This window comes from Zalophus californianus, chromosome 11, assembly GCF_009762305.2.
Source record: "Zalophus californianus isolate mZalCal1 chromosome 11, mZalCal1.pri.v2, whole genome shotgun sequence".
Lineage (NCBI taxonomy): Eukaryota > Metazoa > Chordata > Mammalia > Carnivora > Otariidae > Zalophus > Zalophus californianus.
The window spans coordinates 110761451-110775577 of NC_045605.1; the positions used below are offsets into that span (position 1 = coordinate 110761451).

At 48.5% G+C, this 14127-nt stretch overlaps 1 protein-coding gene across 1 annotated transcript in view; it reads right to left on the reverse strand.

Moving 5' to 3' along the window:
- The window catches only part of SHANK2 (SH3 and multiple ankyrin repeat domains 2), a 504408-nt gene that overhangs the window by 474305 nt on the left and 15976 nt on the right, over positions 1 to 14127 (reverse strand). Inside the window, 1 exon segment of the mRNA XM_027580403.2 lies at positions 3854 to 3954. The gene's annotated coding sequence lies outside the window, so the exon portion shown is untranslated.

Here is a 14127-nt window from a genome sequence, read left to right on the forward strand (position 1 = left end):
GGGAGCAGACGTGGCTGTGTGACAATAAAACTTTATTTACAAAAGGCAACCTGTAGACTGGGGGAAACGATTTGCAAATCACATGTCTGGCAAGCGATTGATATCCGTAGTATATCAAGACCTCCTATAACGTAATAACAGAAATCAAACAACCCCATTGGAAAATGGGCAAAGGACTTGAATGGATATTTCTCCAGAGATAGAGGGATGGAGAATAAACCCAAGAAGGGATGCTCAGCATCCCTAGCCATCAGGGAAACGCTAATCTAAACCGCGGTGAGATACCACTTCACATGCACTAGGATGGCTATGAGCAGAAAGACAAAAAATGTGCTGGAAAAGGATGCGGAGAAACCGGGGCCCTTGTGCACGGCTCCTGGGAAGGTAAAACGGGGCAGCTGCCCTGGAAAGCAGTTTGGCGACTCCTCTAAAGCCAAGCAGAGTAACCGTGTGACCCAGCAAGCCCACCTCCGGGGGCATCTCCAGAAGAATGGAAAGCAGGGACCTGAACGGATATTTGAACATCCATTTCCCTAGTAGCACTCATCAAAACAGCGAAAAGGTGGAAGAAAGAGACCCAAGTATCCACAGACAGATGCGTGAATACACAAGACGTGGTCCGTCCACACACTGGACTGTGACTCCACCTGAACAGAGGGACACGCTGACACCTGCCACAGCGTGGACAGACTTTGGGGACGTGATGCTGAGTGCAATAAGCCAGACACAAAAGGACAAATACTGCAGGATTCCACCCATATGAGGTTCCCTAGAGTCTCCAGATCCATGGAGACAGAGAATGGATGAGGGGCCCCCGGGGTTGGGGGTGGGGCTGCCTCGTGTCTCAGGGGGACATAGTTTCTGTTTGGGAAGATGGAAACTTCTGGAGACAGATGGTGTGGACGGCTGCACAATAGTGTGAATCCACTTAATGCCCCTGAGCTGTGCATTTAAACACGGCTAAGCGGTACATTTTACTCCACGTGTAATTTACCAACGTTAAAAAAATAAAGTACTGACAAAAGCAGAAGATGGGCAGGATTTGGCATGTGAGCCAGGGTTTGCCGAGCCCTGACTCAGAATCACATGCCCTGGCCCTTGATTCTGGAGCAAACACTTGAGCATGGCTGCAGGAGGCGGAGTTGTGGCCTGAGCCGCGCACTCACAAGGCCCGTATGCCGTCCCCCTTCACCGCACAGGACGATCACCCAGAGCATCAGAAACCCTCTCTGCCATCTGATTAATCCCTAGGGGGTGTCTGATTACACCCACAAGCAGCAAGGATAATTTGAGGCCATAACAAAGAACACTTGAGGCAAACCAAATCCTTGAACTCATAAGCTAGCATCTCAGGTCACCTGTGAGAATTCGCCACAGAGAGTAAATTAATCGTCACTGTGAAGTGCAACCCTCTGCCACTAGTGATGTGACATCCTGGCTAGTCACTGAATTGCCACTCAAGGGTAATGTCCTGTTCTTCCTGCGTGGCAGCAGGGCTGGTCGCGGCCTGAAGCCTGAAGCCCAGAATCCACGCGGATTTACATGATAAACATCTCCCCGCAGACGATGCTGCATCCAGAGCGCGGGGGATGCCAGGCGCCCACACGGGGGCCGCACATGATGAACGGAGGCCCGTAGGACATCGGGAGGCCACTGAGGAGCAGGGTCCCTCGGTGGCTTCCCGATGAGGCAGCACTGGGGCGCGTGAGGACGTAGGACGGGGCAGCTGGCAGGGAGGAAAAGGAGACCAGAGGAGCCTCGGCCTGACCGATAATTCTGCCCCTGCTCCACCACCAGCCCAGGACCCAGCACTGCCTGGCCCACAACGTCCCAGCGAGGGAAAGCCCTCTACACCCACAGCACAAGGGCCTCCAGCCATCCTGCCTCCGGCCGAGAGGCCCTGGGATGCTCTTTTCGGGCTAGTCTCTCCATGAACGGCCACCCCCTAGAGCAGGCCAACTACCACTGGAGATTCACCCCCAGCCTTCACGAGGGGCCCAGACTGGCTCTTTCCTCCTTCCTTCTTCGCCTTGCGTGGCAACGACCCCACCACTGCAGGGGTGGGGCCTCTGAAATCCAGTGCTCCCCACCACTGGGGAGCCAACAGAAGTTCCCTAAGAACAGACTCAAGGCCCAGCCCTGACAAAGGACTTGCAGAGAAACGTCCACAGGGTAGCCCACCACCACAGACCCCGGGATGGTGACAGGCCAGAAGTCCAATCAACCGGCCAAGTGTCCTTTTCTCAAGAAAACCCAGAAGTAAGAAGCCTCAGGGATGTTCAGCCTGGTCCTGAACTAATGCGGCCCGGCTGGCCTGACACTGACGTCTCCAAAGGCAAGAATGATGAATGAGCACGTACAGTGCGCAGACCAGGGTTCAAAGCCAGGTGGTTCCTGACAAGGGAACAGCATCGGGCATCGGCTGGAGACAGAGAAAGGGGAATCCCAGCTCTGCCGACTCGGCCGTGACAGCTGGGGCTGGCACGTTCCTCCACGGAGCCCCCCACCAGAATACAGCTGGGGCTGGCACGTTCCTCCACGGAGCCCCCCACCAGAATACAGCTGGGGCTGGCACGTCCCTCCACGGAGCCCCCCACCAGAATACAGCTGGGGCTGGCACGTTCCTCCACGGAGCCCCCCACCAGCCCCCCGCCCAGCCAGAATACCCCTCTTTGCCCAGGGGAGGGGCAGGATGCAGCGCAGAGCACGCAGAGGACTGGCACGGAAGGGCCTGAACAGGGGAGTTTCAGGCAGGACTGGGAGCAGTGCTCCCAAAGCTGACGGTGACCACGACCAGGATGGGGCAGTGGCTCTGTCACTTGGCTCTTGCCTGCTGTATTTATATCCCCAGGACACACACATTCTCACTGGGGTCTTGGAGGGTGAAACAAATCTTAGTGTTTTTAAGTAAAAGGTATAGACATAGAACAGGCCCACAGACAGATCTACAGCATTTTGCAGTGTTAACATTTCACTGGAATGGACAATTAGGAAAAAATGTCTAAAAAGTCTTCTCGGATGGGCAATTAAAAAAGAGAAGTTTGAGAAACACTGTCCAAAGGGGTTTGGGCCTCCCGTACCACCCTTGATGGTCCCCGGGTGCAGGGCCAGGAGACAGGACACGTGTGCTCTGCCCGGGCTGGACTGAGCTACTCTGTGCCCACGTGGCTGTGAGTGAGGTGTGTACCTGCTGGTGACCACGTCCTCCCGAGAACGGCAATGACCTCGCTCTCCTTGTGCAACTGGTCAAGGTAAGATCCACATGCGGGCAGGACTCAGCAAATGCCCGTTTTTAACCACAGGCTGCACATGAAACCACGCCAGCAGGGCACACAGTAGATGCTCAGTGAAACAGGCGCTGGGCACTAGGCCATGAGCGCAGGGCATGCCTTGACTCTGCAGAAACACCAAGCATGGGCTTCCTGCCATTGTTCCCTGCCCCCAGGCACAAATGGGACCCCCCCCCCCCAGGGTCCATGCAAAAATGGGGCAGGGATGCTCAGAGAAGCCCCCTCATCCACCATCGACCCTTACTTAGACGCACTGGCTGGGTCCAGCATGGGCACGGCAACAAGGAGCAGAGAGGAAAAGGCAGGACTGGGGCCTCAAGCTATGGTCCCGTTAAGTCCTCTCGAAGTCACATCAGCTGGTGACCAAGGGGCAGCTTTGTTTCCCCAGGCTTGAGGACAACCCCATCCACCCTCTCCCCATCCTAACACAAAACCAGGGGCCCGACTGCAAGGAACTGACCATCCTCTGGCCACGATGCAGAAGGGGTGAGAGGTGGACCACACCATGACAGGGGTGACTGGCTCGCAGGTGAAAAGGATGAGGAGGAAATGCTCAAACTCACCAGAGGTGTTGGCTGACTGGGCCCTACAGAAAAGCTTCTCAGAACAGGAGCTGTCTGTGCTCTGGTGAGCCGAGGCGCGGAGACTGGAGGGGCTTCCAGAGCTGGGAAAGACAAGAAAACCAGGACACAGTCAGACAGAAGCTGTCAAGAGGCAGAATGTTAAAACTCCAAGTGGATGCTGATATCTCTGAGCCAAAAACTAGAGGCTGCACTTATGCTTCCGGAAAGATGGTGTAGGCTACTTTTCCCGATTCCTCCCACAGAGTACAGTTAAAACACAGGGATGCTGTACAGAAAACAAACATGAGACTCTGAAAGGGGGAGAGAAGGAGGAAACCTGGCAAGGGACCAGGAACCCTGAGGAGCGGCACGACGGGTCAGGTCTCTGGGGTGGGGTTTAGCCTCATCCATCCCAGACGTGGAGCTGGAGAGCCAGAAACCCACACACACCAGGAGAAGCAGACAGAAAGCCACCACAAATGACTGTTCTCTCTAGCCAAGGGACCAGGAAAGTGGCAGCCTAATGAGACAATGTGTTAAGACAATGACCACTCAACAGACACCCCAGAAAAACTGGCGCCCACCAGGCCCACGGCAGCAAAGGCTGAGGGGGGTGCCCAGACTTCTAACCTGTGTGGCTGTAATAGGCACCCCAAGCCCCCAGTGGGGTGCTGTCAAATAAGCCAAAAAAAGGAGCTGGGACTTTCTTCCCCACCGGGTGGTAACAAATCCTCCTCACATTCCACTATATTGGTGCAGGTAATGCGGGGAGCCTGGGTTTCCACACCCACTGGGCAGTAACAAGGTACCCCTCCCTCACCCCACTGGACTGGTGTCAGGAAAGAGCAAATGGAGAGTCAGGACTTTCTCCATCACCAACAGAAATGAGTCCCCCCCACCATGGTATTGGTGGGGACCATGTAGAGAGCAGGAGCCCCCAACCACACCGGCAACAACAAGGAGCCTCCCCACTGGAGTAACGACAGAGGTCAACTGGAGAATGAGACTTCTGCATCCACCTGTCAGTGACGGGGCAGCACCCCTCCTCCCCTGTGAGAGCCATGAGAGAATGTCAGCGGAAGCAGAGGCTTAGGAAGACCCACAGTCACACATCATCATATGAAAATGTACACATTTCCACTGAAAATCATTCATCATCCCAAGAACCAGGAAGATCTCAAATAGGACAAGGACAACCAATGGCTGCTGAAAATGAGGTGACAGAGATGTTAGAATTACCAACAAAGAGTTTAAATAAAAAGTCACAATAAGAAAACTTCAATAAGCAATTACGAACATGCTGAAAACAGATGAAAAACAAAGTTTCATAAAAAAAACCCAACAACATCAAATCTCAGCAAAGAAGTAGAGACAAATAAGAACCAGGTAGAAATGTTAGGAGTGAAAAATGTAGTAATTCAAACAAGCAGCTCAGTGCACGGGCTCGACAGCAGGGAGGGGACGGAAACAACCCGTGAACTGGAAGACAGACCAACAGATATTACCTAAACTTGCACAAGAGAGAAAACAGATGAAAAATTAAAAATAAACAGAGCCTCAGGGACCAGTGAGCCTATAACTTCATCAGAGTCCCAGAAAAAGAGAAGGGGGAGAGGGATCTGAAAAAGTACTCAAAAATATAACAATTGAAGGCATCCCAAATTTGGGAAAAGACATAAGCCTACAGATTCAAGAAAGTTTATCAAATCCCAAACTGAATAAACCCAAGGAAATTCACACCAAGATGCATCATAATTCAGGACGCCTGGGTGGCTCAGTTGGTTAAGCGGCTGCCTTCAGCTCAGGTCATGATTCCAGGGTCCTGGGATCGAGTCCCGCATTGGGCCCCCAGCTCGGCGGGGAGCCTGCTTCTCCCTCTCCCTCTGCCTGCCGCTGCCCCTGTTTGTGCGCGCTTTCTCTCTGACAAGTAAATAGATAAAATCTTTAAAAAAAAAAAAGATGCATCATAATTAAACTTCTGAAAACAAATAACAAAGAAAAATCTTGAAAGCGGGCAGAGAAAAATGATACCTTATGTATAGTGGAGAAATAACTGGAATAATAGTGTATTTCTCATTAGAAACTATGGAGGCCAAACACAATATATTCGGAGTAATGAAAGAAAAGAACGATCAGTCTAGAATTCTATATCCAGCAAAAATATCCTGTAAGAATAAACAGAAAATCTAGATATTCTTAGATTAAAGGAAACCAAGAGAATTTGCCATCAGTAGACCTATCCTAAAAGAATGCCTAAAGAAAGCTCTTTAAACAGAAAGGAAACAATAAAAGAAGGAATCTTAGAACACTGGGAAGGAAAAAAGAACACATTAAGCAAAAATATGAATAAATACAATAGGCTTTTTTCTCTTCTTAAGTTTTCTAAATTACGGTTAACAGTTGAAGCAAAAATTACAATGCAATCAGATTTGGTTCTAAATGTATGCAGAGAAAACATTTAAGACAGTTAGGTTGTAAGTGGGGGAGGGTAAAGAGACATAAAAGAAAGTAAGGTTTGTATATTTCACTCAAACTGGTATCACAGCAGATACATGTACAGAATATAATGTCTAGAGCAATCACTTAGAAAGCTATGGAAAGCTCAAAAATAATTACAGGTAATCCAAGTGGAATTCTAAAAATATTCAAATGACCCACAAAAAAGGCAGAAAAAAGGTAACGGATATGAAAAACAGAGAGAACATAAAACAAAAAACAAAATGACAGACATTAAGCCTTAACACATCAATAATTACATTAAAGCTAAACGGTCAAAATATACCATTTAAATGACAGAAATAGGCCAAATGGACTAAAGAGATTTTAAAAGACCCAATTATGTTAGGTCTACAAAAATTCACTTCAAACAGATACATAGTCAGGATGAAAAAAGATATGTAAACATTAACCACAGGAAGGTAGGCATGGCTATATTGACATTAGATAAAGTAGACTTCAGAACAAAGAAAACTACCACAGAGAGGAACATTATATAGTGACAAAACGTCAATCCACCAGGAAGAATAGCAACCTTAAATGTATATGCACCAAACAACAGAGGAGGAAAATGTGTAAAGCATAAATGGATAGAACTGAAAGGAAAAAGAGACAAATCCACAATTACAGCTGCACATTTCAACACCCGCATCTCAACAACTGATAGATAACTAGACAGAAAAGTCAGCAAGGATGTGGAAGAGCTCAACCAACAGATTCTAAGTGATATTCCTAGAACCGTCCACTCAATAACAGCAGAATATACACTCTTTCCAAAGTGCTCATGGAACATATAGCAAGACAGACCATGCCCAGGGACACTAGACAACCTCAACACATTTAAAAGTGAAATCATACATAATGTGTTCTCTGACCACAACTGATTCAAATTAGAAATCCATAACTGAAAGGTGACAGAAATCTCCAAATAGTTTAAATATAAATATAAGCACACTTCTAAATAATTCATGCATTAAAGAAAGAATTTAAAAGGAAAATTTTGTAAATACATGGAACTGAATGAAAACAAAAAAAGTAAAGCATACCAAACTTTGTGGGACACAGCTAAAGCACTGATAAGACAAATATTTAGAGCACTAAATGCATACATCAGAAAAAAAGGAATAATCTCAAATCAAAGTCTAAGTTCCTATCTCAAGAAGTGAGCAAAAGGAAAGGAAAATAAATCCAAAGCAAGCAAAAGGAAGGATATAATAATCATAAGAGTGGAGAAAACTGAAAACAGAAAAATAGAAAAGAACAATGAAACAATGAGCTGGTTCTTAATAAAAAGTCCATAAAATTGACAAAAATCTAGCAAGACTGACAAAGAAAAGAACAGAGACACGAATTACCAATACCAGAAATGAAATGAAGATACCATTACTGACACTGGAGGAGTGTTTATTATCAAGAAGATAGTAAAGGAGTACTATGAAATACAAACTCTCTCAACTCATCCAAAACGAAATAGGTAATTTGAATAGCACTTATAAGTATTAAGAAAATTGAATCCATAATTTTAAAGCTCCCCATTTTGGAATAAAAAATAAACCTCTAAATGGTTTCACTGGAGAATTCTGTGAATGTTTAAACAAGAACTAATACCAATTCTACATACTCTCTTGAAGAAAACAGAATAGGAGGAAATACTTCCCAATATATTTTAGGGAACAAGTATTACCCTGATACTAAAACCATATAAAGAGAATACAAAAGAAAACCATAAGTTAATATCCCTTATGAATATAGATGTAAAAATCTTAAACAAAATTTTATCAAACAAAATTTAGCAATATATGAAAAGAATTATATATCATGACCAGTTGGGGTTTATTCCAGGAATGCAAGGCTGGCTCAATATTTTTTTTTTTAAAGAATCAATATGGGGTGCCTGGATAGCTTGGTCAGTTGAGCATCCAACACTAGATTTCAGCTCAGGTCATGATCTCAGGGTCCTAAGAACGAGCCCTGCATCGGGCTCCACACTCAGCAGGGAATCTGCTTGAGGATTCTCTCCCTCTGCCCCTCCCCCAACTCATGCACATACACTCTCTCTCTCTAAAATAAATACATATTTTTAAAAAATCAATCTATGTAATACACTATTTCAACAGGCTAAAGAAGAAAAACACACAATCATATCAATCAATGTAAAATGAGCATATGACAAAATTCAACCTCATATCTATGACAAAAACTCTCCCCAAGATAGAAGGAGGGGAACTTCCCCAACTTGATAAAGTGCCATCTGCAAAAGCTAAGAAGTCTGCTTTCATTACCCTCATTGAACTTAGTGGCAGATGTTCTATCAAATGCAGTAAGGCAAGAAAAGGAAATAAAAAGCAAACAGACTAGGAAAAAGAAACAAAACTGTCCCCATTTTCAGATGACATGATTGTAGAAAATCCCAAGGAACCTACTAAGAAAAACAATAAGTGAGTTGAATGAAGTCCCAAGATTTAAGTCAACATATAAATGTCAACAGTATTTCCATATGCTGGCCATTAACACCAAAATTTAAAATACAACACCATCTACAATTGCACAAAACTAATGAAATACTGAGGTGTAAATCTAACAAAACATGCATAAGGCTTGTCTGCTGAAATCTACACAACACTGGGGAAAGAAATCAGAGAAGATCTAAAGAAGAGACATACCACATTCATGGATTGGATAATTCAACATAGTCAAGATGTCACTCTTCCCAAATCGACAAACAGGTAGAATGCATTTCAAACAAAAACTCAGCAAGTTTTTTGTAGATATAGGCAGTATTATTCTAAAACATATGGAAAGGCAAAGGAATGAGAATAACTAAAACAAACTTGAAAAGGAATAAAGTGAGAGGAGTCGTCTGCCTAATTTCAAGACTTACTATGCAGTGACAGTGATCAGGCTATGTGGTCCTGGTGCAGGAATGGGCACGCAGATCAACAGACCTCAACGGAGAGCCCAGAAACAGATGCACAAACAGCCCAGCTGATTCTGGACAAAGGTCTAGAAGCAATTCAGTGGAGGAAGGACAACCTTTGCACAAATAGTGGTGAAGCAACTGGACATCAACAGGCAAAATAATGACCATAACCCAAAATGGATCAGAGACGTAAGTGTAAAATGTGTACTATCAAAATTTCAGAAAAACAACATTTTCTCATAGGAGGAAAATCTTCGGGGTCTAGGACGAGGCAACCAGTTCTCAGACTGGATGTCAGAAGCACAAGCCACACACAGAAAAAATGGATAAACTGGACAAGTCTCTTGTCCCTGAAAGACTTGTTACGAGGGATGAAAATACAAATCACAGACCAGGAGAAAATGCCCGCCAACCACGTAGCTGACAAAGGACTAGAAGCTATAGTGAAAAGAACTCCCAAAACTTAACAGCTCAGTTAAAGCATGAATAGAAGACGGGAAGAGACACTTCACGAAGGATGACAGCCAGACGGCGGATTGCCAAGGGAAAGACGCTCAACCCCGTCACCACTAACAGAATGTGCATCAAAGCAGCAAGACGTCACTACGCACCTGTCCAAATGGCTAACCTAACATCAAACGATGGTGTGAGAATGCAGAAACTGGACTGCTGGTGCGGATGTTGAACAATGCAAGCTTTCGGGGAAAATATGTCAATTTCTTAAGACTCTAACCGTGCAACAATCATATGACCCAGAGAGTTTGCACTCAGGGCATTTGTCCTAGAGAAATGAGGGTGTGTGTTCAACCAAAAACCTTACACACTAACGTTTGCAGCAGTTTTATTCACAACAGCCAGAAACTGCCAATAACCCAGATGCCCCTCAAAGGCTGAGCGGTTACACACGCTGATGCGTACGTGCCACGGAGGCACGTGGACACACACAGCAACCTCTGCAGCTACGCCCAGGGAGGAAAGCCAATCCCGAAAGCCAATCCTGTGTGCTGTGGGATTCCACTTTGCACAACTGTCGCAATGACAAAATGACAGAGATGCAGAGCAGATCAGCGGCCCGCCTGGGCGGGGAGCTGGGGGCAGGGGGCAGGGGGCAGTCTGTGGCTAAGAAAGAGCAGCACAAGGGATGCTCCCGGTGCTGATGGAAATACTTGTATCTCTGCCGCATCGTTGCCAGCGCCCCGGTCATAAGAAGGCAGTGCGGTTGTGCAGGATTTTGCTGCTGGGGATAAACTGGGTAAAAGGTACAGGGGGTTATGGGGGATTAACTATCTCTGTGTTATTTCTCACAACTGCAATGATTTAACATGGAAAAGGTTTATTATTTTTAAAAGCACACGTGGAAAACAAAACAAAAAGCAGTTAAAGAGAGTTACCGTGTGACCCAGGACACGAAATTCCACTCCCGGGCTATGCCTAAACCCAACCAAAACCACACGTCCACACCAGTGTTCACCGCAGCACTATTTATAATAAGCAAAAAGTGGAAGTAGCACAAATGTCCACCAACTGATGAATGGATCCATAAAGTGTGGTCCAGGCACGCACCGGAACGCCGCTCAGCCGCGAGAAGGCAGGAAGCTCGGGCACATGCGGCAGCATGCGTGAGCACATGCTGTCCGGCAAAACCAGCAGTGAGTCAGAAATGACCCTGTGCTACAAGGGCGGGGGGACGAGGGGCATGCGAATGGGGAGCAGCGGCTAATGGGCACAGGGTTTGTTTTGAGGGGGGTGAAAATGTTCCAAAATTGATCGTGGTGATGGCTGCACAATCCTGTGAATATAAAAGGAACACTGCGTCGGACACTTAAAGTGGGAATTGTATGGTCTACGAAATACATCCCAATACATTGCCAGAAACATGGAAGCACTGAGACCGGGTTCTAGGAAATTTTAAAAGCATCCATTTCCGATGATCCTCCCTGGGCCCCACAGAGAATAAGTAAATTACTGTTGAACTATTTAAAAATGTTAGCCTTCTGCCGTCTGCCTTTATTTTTAGAAGTGCTCATCATTTCCAGGGAGATGGAGAGCATAATTGTGCAGCGTTTCACAGGAGCGAGCGGCCCCCACGTCCCGGGCCAGGGGTGGGAGCCGGGGGCCGGCCCAGGCCCCAGGAAGTCGACACCGGCCGTGCACCCCAGACAGACCCAGCCTGGCCCAGCCCTGGGGGCCTCTTCTAGAAGGCACAGTAGGGTCACGGTTTCCGGAGTCGATCTGCCTGATTGCACAGCCCGCCGGCTGCCCGTACTCCCGCTGATTCTAGAACGGCAACAAATAACGATGCCATCCCAGGAGTGGTGGGATTAGATGAGGGAGCCCAGGGCCCCACACGGAGCCCCCACAAAACAGGGACATGTCAACGCCCTCCTGGTGTCTCAAAAAGCAGCTGGGAGAGCCACACACGGCACCTCCTTCTGGAGCGGGGAGTTTGAGGGTCCCCATGTGAAAGCCAGGTGCTAAAACAAAAGCCTGTGTCTGCAGGCTCACAGCGGCGCGACCATGGCAGCCACGAGGCCGAAGCAACCAAAGGTCCGTCAACAGATGAATGGGCCGCAAGATGCGGGCCAGCAGTGCAACGCAAAGGGACGCGGCCCTAAAAAGGAAGGGGGCCCGGGCGCACGCTGCGGCAGGTGAGGCTCGCCAACCTGCTGCCACCGGAGAAGCCAGACAAACGATCTCATGTCACACAAGCCGCGGACACGAATGTCCAGAACAGGCACAGCCACACAGGCGGAAAGCCGACCGGTGGCTGCCGGGGCCCGGGGGAGGGGACGCGGCTTTGGGACAGCGGGCGGGCGCGTGCCCACGTTTCCAGGGTGAGGACGGCGGAGGAAATCTCCCACCTTCAGCCTCCACCCCAGCTGGCCTCCGAAGGTGACTTCACACCACCCGCGGCAGATCGCCAGGGTGCGGACGGACACCACCTCCCCGTAGTCTACATGGGGCCGAAGCCCAGCAGGCAAAAATGTGGCTTTATCTGATTGCCTCCTCCTCTGATAAGGAAACCGAGGCCTGGGGTCACAGACAGGACCTGAGCGAGGTCCCCTGAATGCCCCTTCTGCCTCTTCCTGCCCTGCCTCCTCATCTCCCTCCAAGGGAAATCCGAAAAGCACGATGGGGCAGGAAGGTGACCGTGGGCCGGGGGGGCACACATGCATGGTGGGGCCCCCACCACATCCACAGAATGCTCTTAAATCTCCTGTGCCTCCTGTGCTCAGTCACCACACGATAGGCCAGGTCACGTCGGCTTACTCACGGTTACCGTGTACAATTATTCAGGAGCCATGTTAAAATATTAATCGCGCCTGCACCGTGACCAAAGCCCGAAACCCAACCTGGCAGCGCTGCGGGGTGTGCGCGAGCCTTCTGTGATCCGAGGACAAGAATGATGGAGCAGCTGGGAGGGACAGCTCAAACAGGCTAACAAACCCGCCCCAGGGTTCCCTCTCGGCTAATCCGCTCCTCCTCCCTGGACCTTCCATCCAGCAGAGTCCTCTCCCAAGGACCCGGGACTTGGGTCATTCTGCTAACTTTGGCCAAATCGGAAGAGCAAAGCACAACAGAAATGCGATGCAGGAGGAGGACTCAGCAGCTGGCTCTCTCCCGCTGCCCCTGGGAACCCCGAGACCAACGGGAGACCGAGCCGGGCTAGGCTGCCAGGTGATGAGACAGATCAACAGCCAGTCGACCCCCAGACACGGAGTGAGACCTGCCCACCACCTGAACACAGGTGGACTCAGCAGATCCCAAGAACGGTCCAGCTGAGCCCTGCTCAAATCATCAACTCGCACACTCATGAGATAAATAAATCAGGGGCCCACTGCTCGTGGGCCAAACCCAGCCCTCAGCTTGTTTTTGTAAATAAAAGTTTTATTGGAGCACAGATGTGTACATTCATTTACACATTGCCTTTGACTGCTTTTTCGCTACAACAGCAAAGTTGTAGAGAGAATGAATGGCATGCAAGTGTCAAATATTTACCATGAGGTCCTGAAATACAGTTTTACCCCAAGGTTTACAGGGGTTGGTTATGCAGCAAAGGTTAGTTAGCTGACACAGCCCTCGATTTAATCGTTACTTACTCGGTGGGAGTTGCTATCTCTATTCTCCAGATCAGGAAACTGGGGGATCACAGCAGTTAAGGATCAAGCAACACCACAGTCACCGGTGACGCACAGGCAGCATGTGGCAAAGTGGATTTCACCCAGGTTAGTCCAACAGCAGAGGCCCTACCCCACCATACTGCAGGCTTCCTAGAAAGGACTCTCTATCGAATTACTAACTTAATGAATATCCCCTCTCCTCCTAGGCCCCCTCTTCTCCAGCTTCAGCAAAAGATGGCCGGTTAAAATCTAGACTGAAAAAAGCACATCCGTGTCCGGAAAATCCACGTGAGGGCGGAGAAGGCCCACACAGTCTACCACCCCCCAGCCCACCGTTCGGAGCTCCAGGGGGATGGACGATGGAAAGTCTGCCCCACTGGGAACCCCCACGGGACCCTCCCTGTGACAGAGAGACTGCCACCTGTCACCTCTACCAGCGCACACGGGTGACAGAGCTCAGGGGGCCCCAGGGCCAGCAGGGAGGGACAGAGAAAGCCAGACAGAGAAAGACAAATACCGTATGATCTCACTCACCTGTGGGATCTAAATAAAAAACCAAACTTAACTCACTGACACAGACAGCAGACTGACAGTTGCCAGGAGCAGGGGGTGGGTGGTGGGCAAAGTGGGGGAAGGGGGTCCAGAGGTACAAACTTCCACGTATATGATAAATGAGTCCTGGGGACATAATGCACAGCAAAAAATAAAAATGTTTAGTCAAGCCACTACAAAGATAT